This window comes from Plectropomus leopardus, chromosome 22, assembly GCF_026936395.1.
Source record: "Plectropomus leopardus strain MGB_pleo_1.0 chromosome 22, ASM2693639v1, whole genome shotgun sequence".
In the NCBI taxonomy this organism is placed as follows: domain Eukaryota; kingdom Metazoa; phylum Chordata; class Actinopteri; order Perciformes; family Serranidae; genus Plectropomus; species Plectropomus leopardus.
The window spans coordinates 19758182-19775765 of record NC_142197.1 but is presented as its reverse complement, the minus strand read 5'-3'; the positions used below and the strand labels follow the sequence as shown (position 1 = coordinate 19775765).

General features: G+C 39.1%; 1 protein-coding gene across 2 annotated transcripts in view; it reads right to left on the bottom strand.

The window, feature by feature from the left end:
* The window catches only part of foxp2 (forkhead box P2), a 178933-nt gene that overhangs the window by 134047 nt on the left and 27302 nt on the right, over positions 1–17584 (bottom strand). Inside the window, exons 1-2 of one of the 2 annotated variants that reach the window (XM_088073075.1) lie at positions 8555–8656; positions 1067–1158 (exon numbers count right to left, since the gene is read on the bottom strand). The gene's annotated coding sequence lies outside the window, so the exon portion shown is untranslated. Of the gene's footprint in view, positions 1–1066; positions 1159–8554; positions 8657–17584 lie in introns of those variants that run through there. The other variant, XM_088073077.1, reaches the window with a different exon arrangement.

Here is a 17584-nt window from a genome sequence, read left to right as displayed (position 1 = left end):
AGCCAAAGAGTGTATCCAACTTATTACCCACGAGTGAGAAATAGCCAACTTAGTTCTTCAAACTCGCCCCTCTGCTTTCCACTCTAGCAAAAGCTTAGGTTTCCACACCAGCTACCTCTGTCCCAAGTGAAAGAAAAAAATAGCAATGTCTTGACAAAAAACAAGGTCTTTTCATGGCAATATCCTGCCCGAAAACAGCGATGTCTCTGTAAAAAAACAAATGCTTTTTATGGCACCATTCCAGCAGTATACACAATGATAGCCAACATTTTCCTCTGGTGACTGGGCTAGAAGCTACACCCTTGATAGCTTCACAACAAGGTGGATTGGAGACAACGTACAATGATGTTACGTACAAATGTAACATGTTTCAGACCGAGTATGTCAAATGAGTGATCAGATTACACTTAGAGTTGCCTGCAGTGTGATTGGAAAAGGTCATAATCCTTGCTGGCAACTGTTCACAGACTGTGTATTAACAGCTGCATACTCTTTCCGTAATATTCATCAGATAAGTCACTAACTTTGAGATGACACCCTTCACAGACTGGAGGAAGAGTCAGAAGTCCTTTGTTCTTGGATTTGGAGATTGCTATAAAGGTAATTTAGTCATTTCAAGGAACTTGTAGCATTAAGATAAAGGTCAGATTTATGACTATCTTTGAAGGATATAATCTTAGGATGTTTCAGAAGCATTACATGTTGATCATCAGATAAATCAACTCTTTGAACCTCAGCAGTCTGACTTTAAAGCGAAAACCAGGCTCCCATCATTGCCTCTGTCTCTAAGGAGTCATTTATCCTTTCAAATTTAGTGCCTGCTGACAAGACTTGGAATTAAGTCAAATTCACACAGCAAATAGTCCATTTCATCCTTGCTCAGAATGCTTGTGACTTACTTAAGGCACTATATTACCAGGTTAATATAAGATAAAATTCACCGTTTTGACATTGTGATTTCCGATTAACGGCTCTTAATAGAGGCCTCTCAAAATGCACACAAGCCCTGTGGAAAACCATAATTACCATAACCATTTGATAATGTGTCTGTCAGTTGTGTACTTACATATGCTTTCATGTCCATTCTCCATCGATGAGATAAACAGTCCAGCAAGCATTTGATGGGTGGCAATATGCCAAATGGTAGCCATGTCCACCCTATAGAGGCATAAATAAACATAAAACATGAGTATTGGATCGTGAAAAATATAAAAATAGGTTGGAGCAAATTTCTACAATGGCACAGTAGAGCAATTGTACGAAAACAACAACAACAAAACAAAAAACAAAAAATAAATAAATATGGAGCCTAGAGAATCCTCAAATATTCTCTAAGATTAGACAGCAATACATTTGTAAGAAATAGATCAGATATTCTCTGAGATTAAAGTAAAACATTTACTAGAAAAAAACATGAATATATAAGTAAAATTACCCTAATACGCTGCAGTAAATTTCAGCTATTCTTTGTTGTTCTTTATGATGTCACCTGACTTTATGGCAGAAAGCCCTAAAGGCATTTTTCTTGTAAATTCATCTCAGAGAATATATTTTTTTCTTATAAATTAATGACTTAATTTTAGACAATATCCCATTTTTCCACTAAAAGAGGGAGTATTTTTTTCTGTTAAATCCCCTTTAATCTCAGAAATTTCGAGTTTTTTCTTTAAATATTACCCACCTCCCCCGGCTCTGCGTATTATAATTTCTTCTCTTTTTTTAACCTATGAAGGCCCCAATACGCTGCCGTAAATTTTAGTTATTACAAAATGGATTTTTCAATATAATGCCCGTCACAACTAATGACAACAACAAAAACTGTCTCAGCTTTAATTCTGGTGCTACAATTTCACAGATGTTTTCATGCTGGCGAGACTGTTTTGTCACTCTACATATTATCTCCACCACAAGCAGAGGCTCGCTGTGTGCCTCTATGTGTGATAAAGTGGTGGTTTGAGTGACACTGCAGTTCAGTAGAAGTCACTTGATCCCGTCTGGGGTATGTTGACCTTTTGTAAGCTGGCTCCAGTCCCATGCTGGCACCTTTAGCAAACTGGCCAAACGCCAATGTTGGCACAGTGGAAGGCTACTCTTCACAGGGGCACTGCTCTGAGGAGGCACAGTGCAAACCTGGCACAGCTGCTGTAGTGAGTGCAGACAAAAAGTAGCAGTAACAGGACGAAAGTTAGAAACAAGGACAGAATCTTGATGAGCTGAGGCTACCCGGGGATGCAAGGCTGCTTGTTACATATTGACAAAATCAGGTGCCAACTTGTGTGAGCAAAAGGATTACACATTCATCAGGGCTGCAGTAGGTAGAGGTATAGGGCTGCACATTTATAAATCCAGAGCTTCTATTTCCTTGCGTTTCTTCAATGAAAGAAATTTAACTCATAGCATAAACTTTTTGGAAAAAAAAAAAAAAAGTTAATTAATTTTGTACTTTTTCAGATTCAGTATTTTAGATTTTATCACATTTTGGCCCCCACTCATGAGACAACCCAGTCACCAGAAGAAAAGTTGACATTGTACATTACTGCAAACCACAAACATGTAACACTGTAAGTTTTTAAGTAGTGGATGTGCTGAAACTTTAGATTTCTTTACATCTCTTAACATCTACTTTTCAACAACACTGTGGCTACGTTTAGGCACAAAAATCACTTAGTTGTGGTTGGGAAAAGAACATGTTTATAGGGCTGCACGTTTATAAATCAAGATGGCAGTGAGGCGTACAGTAGCTGTATCCACTAATCATTCAACTACATTAAATTGCTTTCTAGTTCATCTGCCTTTTTTTCAGTTATTAGATGAAACGCAGTGTTGATTATCTTGAAACAAATAGAACTACAGCAACTTAAAGGTCACAACTGCTTTTTATGTGCCTATTGTGGCATTTCATTCAGTTTAGGTTGTTCATTTTTATTAAGAAATCAGAATTATTGCACCTCTTGGACAGTTTGCTGGATTAATTTGAAGAAAAATGGACTTGATTTGAATTATAGAATTTCTTAAGTTTATTATATATATATTTTTTTAGCAGTAAAAAAGCCTGAGCCTCTATCCTGGTTCACATGAGGTTGCTGAGTCTCCCCGGTGGCACAGCAAGACGAGTTAATTGACTCTCTGGATCACACCCCGGACCTTGTGATACAAGTCTTGACTAAAACGAGAGCCTATGATCATATGGTGATGCTCTCCTTGCTCTCACATTACAGTGTGTATACAGGACTGTGTGTGTTGGCATGCATCTCTGTGTACGTGCGTAAGCAAGCACAGAGAGGCTAACTATAATAAGGACGGCGCGATCATGTGAGAGATATTCTCAGGAGCGCATTCCTTAACACTGGTATTCAACACGAGCTTCCTGTGGTCCAACATCAGTCATTACAGCTTAAAGAGATTAAAGTATCTAGTGTTTGCTCCTGCAGTTGTCTTGTGGTAAGTTTGAGAGTTTAATTATATAACAAACAAAACAGGATATAGAATGGCAACTCTTTTTGATAATGCTCAATATGCAGAAAATACAGCTACAACTGCTAAGACTAATGCATCTTGTTATGGTATTTTTACACTCTGTATGTACAGTAACATAAAAGTGCATGCCAACAGCTGACACAGAAGAAATACATTTTTTCTAAGGTGCACTGATACATTTCTTCCAGCAGATGGCAATGCAGCTCCACTTTTCCAAGAATTCACTCCATGATCCAAAAAAAAAAAAAACAAGAAACCCATACACACAAAAATAACATGGCTGATGGTTTTGGTTGATACTAAAATAATATAGGAATCGTGTGATCACCTCAAGCAAACATTTGACACCATCTGCATAATCCTAAACTTAAAATATAATTTTGCATGGTACGTAGTTTGACCCAGAAAGCGACAAACACATGACAATCTTTTTTTTTTTTTTTTTTTTAATCCCCATGGCAAAATCACTGTGCAGTGAAGTGCACTGGCGGGGACAAGAGGGTGCATGAGGACATGCTATGTGAGTGGATGAGAACGCAAAATGAGGCAGGGCCGTGTTGTGCGGCCTGAGGGGAACAGAGGCACTCTGCTGACAGATTGGAGACCAGACAGACTGCATCGTCCACACTCTTCCCCAGTGTAGGGAACCGCTTTTTATTCATCCGTCTCTCCATTCCGCCTTCGCAGCCTCCCTGTCGCTGTCCTGTGCTCTGCTCCCTCAACCTTCAACCTTGCCAGCTTCATCTCCTCCAGACCTCCCCCTCCTCTCCATCTCGGCCTCTCTCTCACCAAACCTACATGCCTGCCCTTACCCCTCGCCTCCTTCTCTGACTACCCTTAGCAACTCGACATTCCCAGATGTCCGCTGGCTCTCGCATCACTGAGACAGCCAGGCTTTCTGCTGTTGTCACTTGGCATTTGAAAGCTGTGCATGCGTGGGACACTGTCACCTCCCATTCAACACTAATTGCAGTATACTGACTGCTGGAGGATTCATCTGAGAATAAAGCAGCCGAGTGGTACCATAAAGCTTAAGGTTGTTTCTTAACATTTTTATGCGTTTGTCAGATTAAAGATAATATGTATGATGGGGGGCCGCATACGGCCAGAGCTGTTTATACCTGGTATCTGTTTTGTGTATTCTGATCTCAACTGGACTGTGCTAAATACAAGTGTAAATGACCAGCGAGGGCGTAAATATGGACAGTGCAGTTGCACTGGGGGCCAATGGGAGTGGGGGGGGGGCAAAGAAAGCGAGTCCTTCATGTACTGGGCTGACAATTGACCCCTGTGGTTAAAGAGGAACTTACAGTAAAATAAAAAGGTAACATATGACATATATTCCCCCATGAATGCAAACCCATCTCCATCGTGTCTTTTCGGGGTTTTTCTGTGTAAAACAGTCAGCAATCTCTACCTAGATTATATGTTTATTATACATAAATTCAGCTACTACCATCTGGTTGCTGCTATAAATCCCCTGTGGCCAAGAAAAAAAAAATTAAAAAATCCTTCATTCCAACTGCCATAAACATCTTAAATAAAAGGCAATGATCCACACATCTACATAAACACTATGCCACTTCGCACACAGTGGTATACTGTGAATTTTATCTGTCTAAATGATTGTATTAGGTATTTATTCTGTTGTTTTTAGGAACACATGCTGTATATTTATTGTCCAAGTTTATTTTGCACTGTACGTTGAGCCACATCTAAGATGATTTTCTGTCATGACAGACAATAAAGTTATTTTGAATCAGAGTTATAACAACTATAAATTAATTGTAAAAAAATAATTAAATTATCTTAGTATCTTTATCATTTATAGATATTCAATTATAATTGCTGGGAAATATATATATATATATATATATATATGTGTGTGTGTGTGTGTGTGTATGTATATGTATATATACATACATGTTGTCCAATGTCAAGTCTCTATTTGATCATATAATGAGAAGAGACAACTTACAGTATCTATCTATATATATATTTTTTAATCTGTCACTAGGGCCCTTCATAATAGTGTGCACTGAGGCTGGTTCTCACTACCCTCTGCCACTGATGAGCACCAAGATGCTTTGTGATCCACTCACTCAAACTACTTGTCGTGGTGGTATGAGATGCCTTTGACCACATATCATTTGTAGTTTAAACCACAGACATAGATTTCAAGGGGCACACAAAGGCCAGGCCTCCCTTAATCTTTAGAATATTTATCCTCCACAATCAAAACATAAGCCGCAGATGACTTTTATGTTGATCGATTTCAAGACATTAACACCATGATTGACACTGAAAACGCACAAATTGATGCATAAAAATTTAACAAAATGCACTCAAACACTGGTCTCTAGCTAATTTCCCCGTTCACGACAACTGTACGATGGGTATTTTTTTTTTATGAAACTCTCCCTTTGACATTTTATTAAGACTTAAAGATATGTGTAATCAAAGGGTGGGCCACTTTGAGCAAGGCTTTCACCCATCCTTTCAGCTCTTCAGTTAGGTCCACCCTCACTCTGCTATAGCTCCACCCTCTTGTCCAAATGTGTCACTTCTGTCCCAAAATACCAAATATGGTGACGGCTGAAATGCCGAACTCTAGGCTTCAAAACAGGAGTCAACAAACCAGTGAGGAGCTGCACCCATCGCTTTTACAGTCTATAAACAAAAACTATGCCTTTGGTGTAAACGTTAATGAATGATGCATAACTAATAAGGACTTCCTCAGCAGAAAGGGGCGGTTGTTTTGGTAACGGCGTGCTAGAGCTCTATAACTTGTCCATTTTACGACAAGCTAGATGAAATGTTGTGTGTCTGTCCATTGTTTTACCTTATGGACGGAGACATGTTGAATTCTGCCAACAGAGATATCTCCAGTTTTACAGAAAAAACTGCGAATGTGAGTAGCGGTCATGGTAGCAAACAACTTACGAGAATGTGGATAAAATAACTGTACGCAGGGCCCTTCGACCTTTGGGACATAGGCAGTAACCAAATCTGAACACAAGTGGTTAGCTGGAGACGCATTATAGAAAAAGGTGCGAACTTTCCACTTTTTATTCGGATTACCAAAATGCATGTTAATACCAGGTGTAAACAGGCTCAGTCAATACATTCATACATCTGTGCTTCAGTTCATTTCCCAAAGTATTTATTTAAAAATCAAATTCATTTGTTAACTAAATTCATCTTTAAGCAAAAGCAATCTGACAGTTTTACAGAAATATAAACGTCTAAGGTCAGCCTTTTTAAAAATTTTATTTTAAATACTTTTTTTCCGCAGTATTCCACTCTTTGAGACATTCCATAATATATCTTGTACGTTTATAGTGCTGATTATAAGTGCTCCTACTTCTTTTGCTTTCATTTGCAGCATTACCAGGAGATGACAGAGCTGTTTGTCATCTTTAATGCTGTCGGCTGGGTTTGTTTCATCACAACGAGGAGGTGTGAGAAAAGAATGAGGAGGAAGAAAAGCAGGAGAGGAGGAGGTGGAGGAGGAGGAGGGCCAGATATTTTACTCATGAGGAATGCTGTATAACTGTAACATGAGCTCCAGTCAGATTTAGTCACGGTTTGGCACCAAACGGGGAATAGTGAGGGCAGAGTGACGAGGAGAGAGAACTTGAAGAGTGCATTGAGAACTTTTTGGTACCCAGCTCCACATGAGTCAAGAGGAAAGGGAATAATAAAGCATTAAACCTTATTTATGTAACATTTTTAAAAACAATGTTACAAAGTGCATCCCACTAAGGGAGAAACAAAGGTGATAAAGGGGTGAGAGACTGTTCTGTATGTCCTCCACATGGTTCTGGAAGGCTGCAGCAGATGACAAATAGGGCAAATGCTTTTTGGTTTTTTGGGGGGGCCCAAAACATTTCACCCATTTTACTTGAAAAATAGCACAAGTGCATGGTGAAGTGGCTTTTAAAGATGGACATTTTTTGCAGTGCAGAGTGAATCATGATGAGCTGTTTTTCTCTGCTGTCCTGCAACTCAGCCAACTAATATAAGGAGACATGCCATTCCTGAGAAAATTTCCCTTCGGCAGCCCTCTCTGAACCTTGTAGAAAAACCATGGTGCCAGGCAGCTCTTTGTTCTCTACAAGCAAATAAGCAATGCAGGCATTAGCTGTTGTATGGTAATAATTTCAAGGCCAGAAACACGCTTTTTTTCAAAAGCAAACAACATGGGAATATATAGTCAACAACAAACATCCATCTATACATACTGTAGTCATAGACTATTCAGCCACCTCAGGTACAGATCACTCGTCGCTTTCGCCTGCGTTCGCTTTATTCTGCATTAATAATTGACTGCATGTTTTGGCCATCATCCTAATTTTTGCTACTGAAAAACAGGCTTATAACCCAAAAATGTACTGAACAGAAAAACTGAACATCTGTCTCCTCAGTTCAACCAAATGCTTAACAGGACTTTTTTTGGGTGAGCAAAATTCACTTTCATGAAAGGAAAATACATGAAAAAAGCAATAATAACAGCAACAGCTATGTCTACAGATATTTGGCATTTTGGTGATTATCTGTATTGGTATTTTATTTTGTGTTTTATGTTTGCCAATGAAATTAATAAATGAAAAAGTGTGCGTATTCCACTCAACCACCACAAGGAAAGGCAGTTTTGACCTTTGCTAAAGGCATTTAAACAAAGTTTTATGTTTTATGTCAAAGTCAGGCGAGTCGTGCACCAAAGTTATTCTAACAGCACATGAATGCACTGTTAACACTGATCTTTTCCACAGCAGATATTTTGACTTGTGGGAAAAGCACAGGTGTTACTAATTGCTAAATAACAATGGCGTTGGATCCTGAAACCACAGTAGCTAAATGTAATTCAGCTATCATTAATTTGATCATTTACACCTGTGTTTCTCCTGCTTTGATGTGCCATTAATTAGCATTAATCAGCTGTTAGAAGCTTGTTTTTAGGCTAGCCCTGTGTTGGGACTGGAACCAACCCATTAAGCTAGTGCTGTCTTTATTTTGCAGCCTTTTCTCTTGTAAACATTGATGATATGGTTTGATAATAAAATATTAATCTTACCTGGTGTGAAGCTCTTGTAAGTGGGCACTTTGGGTCCATTAGAAATATTTTCCCTGTCTGCTAAAATTAGCTAATCGTCAAGTTACAATATTTCTTTGGTAATGTTAAAAAAGTTCTGAAACCATTTCAACTAATTTTCCTCATGACAGAAAAACACAGAACATGAGCTGTCAGATAATTTCTGTGGGTTAAACAGGATTCACTGCACTGTTTTTGGGCTAGCTAACTCTAGCTACCAGGCAGAGCAGAAACTAGCAGCCTAGCATTACTGAGACTACAAACAACCCATAATGCAACACTCTTTTAAAGTGGCAGGCTCACTCTGCAACACTGAAATTTTAAAGAACATCTGCAGTTAAAATGTTCCTATGGGGCATTAGTTACCAGCCTTTATCTTTAAGGGACCCCTTTTCTATCATTTAGTAAAATTACGACCCCTGACTAGATACCATAATTTATGGATATTTCATTCATTCATTGTATTCCATGCATAAGAAAAACAGAACAAAACAACTGGTAAACTGTATAATTAACCCAGTGAACACAGTAACTGCAGGACATTTGTTTAAATAGAGCAATTTGGATGACTTTTGATGAGCTTATGAGTTTTCCTGATATTTTTAGGATTTTTTTACATGATTCTTTTGTGTATGTTTAAAGTTTTTAACAATCATACATAGTTCTTCTTTATTTTGATGACATATTCAGTGTTTTATTCTCCCTAATGCTTGGCCATTGCTCTAGAAGCTCTTGGGTTGTTTTAACTGTACACTTTTCTAATTCAGGATGAGGGTGTTTAGCAAATAGTGAAGTCTCTTTGGGTATAGCTTGTGTTCAGTTTTTTCATCATGCCCTTATCCTGTAAGATTTTTTTTGGTAAAGTTTACATCTTGTATAATAATCTCAGTCTAATCTAAAACTAATTTAGATTTCTTCATATACTGCAAACGAATGAAATGCTGAGATACAGGCCTACTGTATATACTGTCAAAAAGTTTTCTTACAGCCCGTAAATTTAAGAAGGCCTAATGACCCCCCTATGAAGCTCAGGCCACTCCTTGTGGGGAACCAGTGCTATAGAAAATGTGAAGTTGAAATTTTTGGGCCAGGGCAGTCATGTTCTAAGGATTGAAGCTGTGTTATTGGTTCTTCTACAGTGGCAAAGCAACATTATCTGACAAACGAATGACAATAAACAACATAGATCCATATGACTTGGCAGTCCAAGGCTGGATTACTGACCCCGATGCATCCTTTTATATACCCAGACATTGTAAACATCTTGTTTTTTAGTACTTCTTTACTTCTATCAAGCACTTAATAGAAGTAATACAAATAATTGGAACATGGCGGCCTTGTATCACATTGTGTGACGTTAGTTCATATTCTCTATTCCTCAAAGATGCTCCATTATATCTACCAAAGACACAAATCAAAAACATTCCCTTATTTATCTCATCAGTTTTAGATCTTGAGGAAAATATGAGACACATGTATGGAAACAGGATTAATGTCATTATTTGTATTGCTCAAATATCTTAAGTCAGCTGAAATATTCAGGCACAAACATGCACACAAAGCACTCTCTGATCTGCTTTATGCTCTTTGGTTCGTCCATTCTCAGCCTCCACCCACCACAGTTTCAAAGTGAAACATTATAAATGACTCTAAGTTTGTTTTCCACTTGCAGTGTTTTACAGCTGGCAGAAAATAAATTATACCAAAGCTGTTTCCATAGCAATGAATTTCCAATAAAAAGGCCTGTTGTCACCAGCATTTTGACTGATGACCTAACGCTAATGTAGTGTCTGGTGAACTGTGGTGGAAACTTGCTCCAATAAACAACAACAACTTAAAGAAAAGGTTCACTGCACTCGATTATAGCTTATAAAATATTAAGGATTCAAATCTCTGTTCCTTTTCAACTGGCTCCACTGCAAAAACAATCCTTAAAGGGATAGTGCAGATTTTTTGAGGTGAGGTTATCTGGGGTACTTATCCAAAGTCAGTGTATTGCATATAGTAATATCTGTTGGCATGCCCCCAGTTTGGTGAGGTAGCACGGAAGCTAAGCAATTTACTGCTTTGTACCACACTACATGACCAAAAGCAGTAATTTTAGCTCACTGAACATGAGTCGCTGGTCTACCGCTGCTTTGATTGGTTAGTAAGTTTTTGGTTTTGTGTGACTTTGGTGAATCTGAACTAACATTTTAAATGCCAAGTCACACAACAATACAAACAGATGACCAGATTAAGGCAGTGGTAGACCAGCATGTCCTGTGTTCAGCGATGTTAAATCAATGTTTTTCTTAAAGGTATCTGGCTTTGAAGAGAGCGACGCAACAGCTTAATATCTCTGTTGTAAATCACTGTCTGCCGGTTAGTAGACTTAAGTGGTATTTTTTTTAGGTTGGCAAAAAAATGTTTTGTTACTGCCTCCCTCCAACAGGCTATTCTCATAAATGGTTTGTATGTTTTCCTATGAAAACAATTGCATCCATATTTGTGTATATTGCATGTATTTTCAAAGGCTGCAATTATGAGACCTATGCACAGATGGGAATAAAAAACTGCTGTGGTGAATCAGTCACAAAATACTGGATTTATCCAGCGAGATTCATGTTTGGAACCATGTGAACTTTGTGTGACCTTTGCGTGAACTTTGTGTCATTTTAAGTTACGTCCTCGCAATGTTTCTTTTCCTAAACTTAACCACAGTGACTGTGCTTAAACCTAAAGACACCTAACCATGTTTCTTTTCGTAAGCGTAACCATAGTAACTCATATTGCCTAAACTTAACCTCTGTAAGTGTACATTCATTTTGTAAGTGTACATTAAGGACATAATGTTATTTGTTGGGTGCAAATTCGTATGATATCATACAAACTGTTGTGCATACAATTTTGTAGGATATCATACAAACCATGACAATAGGTTGCCTCCACAGCTGTACATTGCTTAGCTTTTGTGTTGGACTCAAGTCTGCTTCTCCAAACTGGGGGCATGCTGACTGAAAACTACTGTGTGTGATACACTAACTATGGATCAGTACCTCATACAAGTCCAATTAAAAAAATCTGAACTATCCCGTTAAACTTTGTAAGTCCCTACTGCTGTACTGATAATAAGAATTATTGTAACTTAGAGCTAGTAACTGCCTATTTAGCCTAACTGAGGCTTGCTATACCACATTTGCCAGCACTTAAGTTTAATAAAGTAATATTTAGAATGAGTAAATTGTTAAATGACCAATCTCAACCACATGACAACAATAAGCCAAATTGAAAAGTGGCCTTGTATTGTCTAAACAACAAAACCACTTCAATAAAAACTATAAAGTAAATGTACACCAAGCTTACATAACATTTAGATCCAGAAAATACCATTCAGGAGTGGATTCAGGCAAGTCAAGGACAAAAAGACACCTTTGAGGATCACACTGACATGTCGGCAAATGTAGCAACGGGTTAAGAAAAGCTTTAGTGATGACCAGGCCCTGAGTGTGTGACAGTCAGAAGACAAGCAGTCGGCCTCTCTGAAAGCCCTCAGTAAATCTGTCTGCATGCCATTTAGAGCGCTGGCCTGACCTAAATGTCAGAGCAACATTTGACAGAACCATATAACTCACTTTCACTCTCCCTCTCTCTCCCTCTGGATCCTTTCTCATTCCCTCTGTGATGTTGGTCTTACAAAAGGGTTAAATCACTCAGACACAGCTCACGGTGTCTGTTCATTTCGAAGGCCCTCGGGCTCTCGCAAGACTAGTAAAACGGGAATTGCATGAGGAAGGGCTGGCAAAGCTATTGACATTCTCTTGTATGTTGCTGAGCCTCTTAAGACCACTTTAAAGCCTGAAGATACACATTCCAGGTGTGGAACCTACAAACAACTTTAATTTTGTCTCATTTTTTACAGTAAAAAAAGAAAATATGATGGTGAAAGTGGCACAATACATTTGTCATTTTTAGCAAAAGGATATTTCTTTACCCTTTTGGTTGTATAATACCCGTGTCCTCGATATGACAAGTCAAAGAGACATAAAGCAACATTATGCACTGATTTTGTTGCCTGCTCTTTACAGCAGAATGGGATTTTGAGGCTGAGAGTTTTGGACAGAAGGGACAGATTTCAGGGTGATTCATTCGGTGAGTCTGGAGCCAAGGTAAACTGTGTCATGTTTCGTGCCTGCATACCGTATTGTGTGTGTGTTTCTTTGCATCCCTTTGTGTACAAAACCTCACTTCACATGTGCGTCTTCACCCGTGACGATGCCTTTGCACGTGTGGGCATGCGGGGGGTATGGGTGTATAAAATGCTGCAGAATGTGTTAAGAGTATGTGTGTTTCTTCTAGGTGCGCTTGTGTACTGTATTATATGGCCGTGTGTGGGCAGTTAGGATTACACAAAGAGTGCACCATATTGAGAATCAACATATTGTTGGCAGCCAGGCGCACAGGAATGGGTTTCATCACGAAGCCTTCTTTCTCTCTCACTCTATCTGTCTTCATTTTTGAGGAAAAGGTCACAGAATGAGAGTGATCTGTCTTTGCAGTATTTTCCCTCATTGCAGCTTATGTTTTTGTGCCCTCTGTTTCTACACTCTTAGAATGAAAGGCGCTAACTAAAACCACATAAGGTGGGGGTGGGGGTGGGGGGGTGGCGTGCACACAGTAAATATAACCCAATTTGAATGCAAGTTCACTGACCAGAACCCTTTCAGAGAGTTCTACCAAAAGCCCAACATGAAGGGTTATAACTAGAACCATGTGTTAAGGGTTCCACCCACAACACCCAATGAGAGGTTCTACAGGTTCTGTATAAAACTGGTTCCAACTGTAACTTTCTCTTTGGGTTTCTATCCAGAACCCTTCCACCTCCTAAGGCTGCTGACAAGAACCCAACCTAAGAACCCATTAATAATGTACCAAGAACCCTTTTATATTCCAAGGGTTTTATGCAAGAACATATTCAGTGATTCTCTCAAGAACCATTGTAAATTCAAAGGGTTTCATCCCACGCAGGGCACCTAATTGATTACATTGCCCATAGATCCTTTAGCAATTAATTATGGTTGTAGTTAAAAAAAAAAAAAGAACGTCAGCAGACTGTGTTATATTATATGGCATGAAATTATGGTGAAGATATAACACAAGTCAAATTAATTTAACATGAGGATTCTAGATATATCTATATCTAAAAATATGATTTGAAACATGGGTAAAAATTGGAGTAATATAACAATCATGTATTACTGTGTCTTCCAAAAAGAGTTCTTTAACTGAAAATGGTTCTTACTGCAACCCCTTCCCTAACAAATAATCCCTGAGGAACCCATTCTTCAAAAAAGGGTACTTTGGTTCAAAAAAAGGTTCTTAATGGAACCCTTAGTCTTTTAAGGAGCCATTGAAGAACCTCTTTCAAAAAGGGGTTCCTCAGAGGCAAATGACTCCAGGCAGAACCTCAGCTCTTCAAGAAGAACCCTTTTGGAACCCTTATTTCTATGAGTGTAGTACTCTTGTTCTTTTACCTTATTTTTACCTTTTGCATTTCATTCGGTAACAATCATCACAGGCAATTTTTTGTAGAATTGAATCAGATAATGGAATTCATGTAACAACTAAAAATACATTTCATCTGGCTGAGAAACCTCACACTTTTCTCAATGTAAGGCATAAATACTAAATTCTGAATCTCACTATCAAATTAAAAAATAAGCATTCTGACATTTTCGCTGTTTCGGGAAGAATCTTAAATCTCAGCGGTCTAATTAATACCATAACGTTCAATTTCCTTATGTTGAAAGGGAATATTTCGTCCACTCCCATTTGCTCTCGTAATACCAGTCCTCCCTCTGGTCCTCTTGCTGCCAGCCACTTCCTCTCATTTTCTTCCAGTCTGCGTCCCTACTTCACCTCCCCTTGCCTCCCTCTCTCCTCAGCTCCACTTTTTCTCCTTTTCCTTGCATTGATATGCCCAGCGGTAATCCTACTGACTTGCCACACAAGTCTATCATGGGCACTGTAAACACACACACACACGCACACACACACACACACACACACTGCAATGTGAGGTTAACAACGTACAATGGATGAGAGTAAGACAGAGATGGAACCGACTACCGGGGGTTTAGGAGAAGGATTAAGAGGGCAGGGATAGAGGATTGTGACAGACGGATGTAAATTAAAGACATAATTTATGAGAAACTGCCATGTTGAAACATGAGGTGAAGAACAGGCAAGTGTTGGGAAAGAAAGACAAATGGAGTGGACAAAATCAGGAGAAAAATATAGGAGATGTGGGGTGTTGAGCAGATGAATGGAAGAAACTGTAGATTCTAAAGGATGTAAAGAAAGAGGACAAGACTGATGGAGGGATGAGATGTGTAGATTGCTGCTGTGTATGAGGTGACCCTGACTCCGATCGATTTTTACAGCTCCGCCACCGTAAATCACCTGCGTAAGACTGTCTGTCGCCCCGTATGTGTGTGTGTTTGTGTGACAAAAGGTCTGCATGTGAGCGTATGTGACTTAAATCACCTGGACAACCAGCGTTAAAGTCCTTGCTTTTTAATTACCTTGATGCTGGTTAGCGCTGCATGGACATGGAATCCATGCGTGGTACATTTTTTAGGTACACTCAAGCATGTTGTGTGCACAAGCTCTCACTCCGCTTCACACTTCTCAGGAAGATGTTAAAAACACAATAAGATATCATTGTTTTCTCAGAATGAGGTTTCTCAACCGCTACTGAATCACAGTCAGTGATCACACACAATGCATTACAGTAGCTTTGGTGATCCTTGTACGGTTTGGTTCAAGGAGAAATCTCGCCAACTACTGGATGGATTGCAATGCCATCTTGTGCAGACATTCCTGGTTCTCGTAGGATGAATCCTACTGATTTTGTTAATCAGTAAACACAGTCAATGTATCCGGTTGACACACTTGCATCCTTATCTTGCTTTCCTCCCTGTGTTTCCCCTGCCCATCAGATGTCTGTCAAGTCATTCTCACACTGGCCTCTACAGCCCTCATCACACATACACACTTCTCCACAAGCACACATGCCTCGCAGAAGGCCCTGTCTGAGGCCCGGGTCCCCTGGGTCTGATTAATGCGCTCTCTACGGGACTCCCAATGGGAGATCACTCACAACACACACTCTGCTGTGGTTCATGCATCCACACACTGCCACAAACTGAGAGTACAACATGAGAGCTGCTAACTATATATTTGTCTCCACAGTTAACAAGGCAATAGAAAAAGACATTTTCTATATAGTACTGTAATATGTTACCTCATTAGTGGGTGCGTATATGTGTGTGAGAGAGAGATTGCACCATACTTTTACAGCACATAAAAATAATATGCTGTCCTATAATAGACCAATAGATAATAAAGTTGCTGTTTTTCCTCTAAATTATGTTACAAAAAGCAATTTCTCTGGTGCCACTGTTACTGGAGTTCATCACAGATCATTGGATGTTGTGGAAGTCTGTGGTTTGTGGAAATGATTTAGTGTTCAATTGCACAGAGGCTCTCGAAATACAAGCCTTTTTTTCTTTTTTTTTTAAAGAAAAAGCCAAACTCATGTTTCCTCATCATCCTGTTCATTTTTTAGGCTCATCTGAAAATGGCTCATCTCACAAAGTGATGTATAATTATCTCGCCTTGGAAGAATCCCAGTCAAAGTCTCTTTGTATCTGGGTAATGAGAGGGGTTCAACACTGGTTTTTAGCAATTTGGCCAGATGTTATAAATTAGTTTTTTCATCCCTTCTCCTCAGAAGCATTTGGCATATTAGACTTTTTGGTGATATCAGCTTCATAGCTGGTTGCTTTCTTTCTCAGAAGCCTCACAAATACATGCCGCAGGAGCAGAGAGGCAAAATATTTATAACCAACACATTCTCACTCCCAACTCATCAAATAAATGCTTGGTCAGTGGTCCTAAAAATCAAACTACATATGACACTCTTGGTACCCCTTAAGCATCAGTTCAGGACATTTCCACTCATTACTCATTATTTGTGTTGTCGTTTCAAAATAAACTTGCTTTTTTTTACTACATCAGTTGCTCTCAGTGTCAATTGTTGCTGTGGATGGGTTTCCATTGGATTTGAAAGCCTGGTGTGTCTCAGAAAAATGCTAAAGGCTGTCTTCTGTGTTGAAATCACAAGCTATGGGCCATGACAAACTGGCAGTATTTGATGCCCTGGGAATGAAAATGGGCTATAGTGAGAGACACTTTCCTCCCACCCTTCCACCCCACAAAAAAAGCAACTATGTCTCAGTGCAAAACAACTTTTTGTGGCACTATTCCCAATGGAAAAACACTGACAGGTCATTACCAATGCGTAAGAAGGAGCCTAAGAAGCCACTGGAAAACACTGACCGATTGCTACAAAAACGTCCACATTTTGATCCTTAAAAGCAGCTGGAAAAAGACTGATAGGTCGCTACAAAACAACCACATTTGGTGCCTAAAAGTCGGCTGGAAAAACACACACAGGTTGCTATAAAACATCCATTTTTGGTGTGTACAAATCCTTTGGAAAAACACAGAAGCGTTGCTACAAAACACTCACGTTTGGAGCCCAAAGAGCAGCTCGAATAACAACAATGGGTTGCTACACGACATCCACATCTGGAGACTACAAAACCCATTGGAAAAACAAAGACACGTCGCTAAAAAACAGCTATGTTTGGAGCCTAAAAGACAATGTAAACACAGCGATGACCTGCTAAAACACAACTGGCTATGTAGTTTGTCTTAAACAGTGGTCTGCAGTGGTCTGCAGCCTGGCAGGCAGTTATGTCACTTGAAGAGACCTTGATATGATATTTTTTAAATGTGTGAATGTAACGTATTTACCGTTTGCAAAAACATACAGTGCCAACATTTTCTTATTGTGACAGGGCTGGGTAAACACTGTGGAAAAATGTATTTGGCCACTTCATGAAATATTCAGCTTTCACAATCATGATCCAGCACATCTGCAACTGCGATGTGCTGACTTTATGG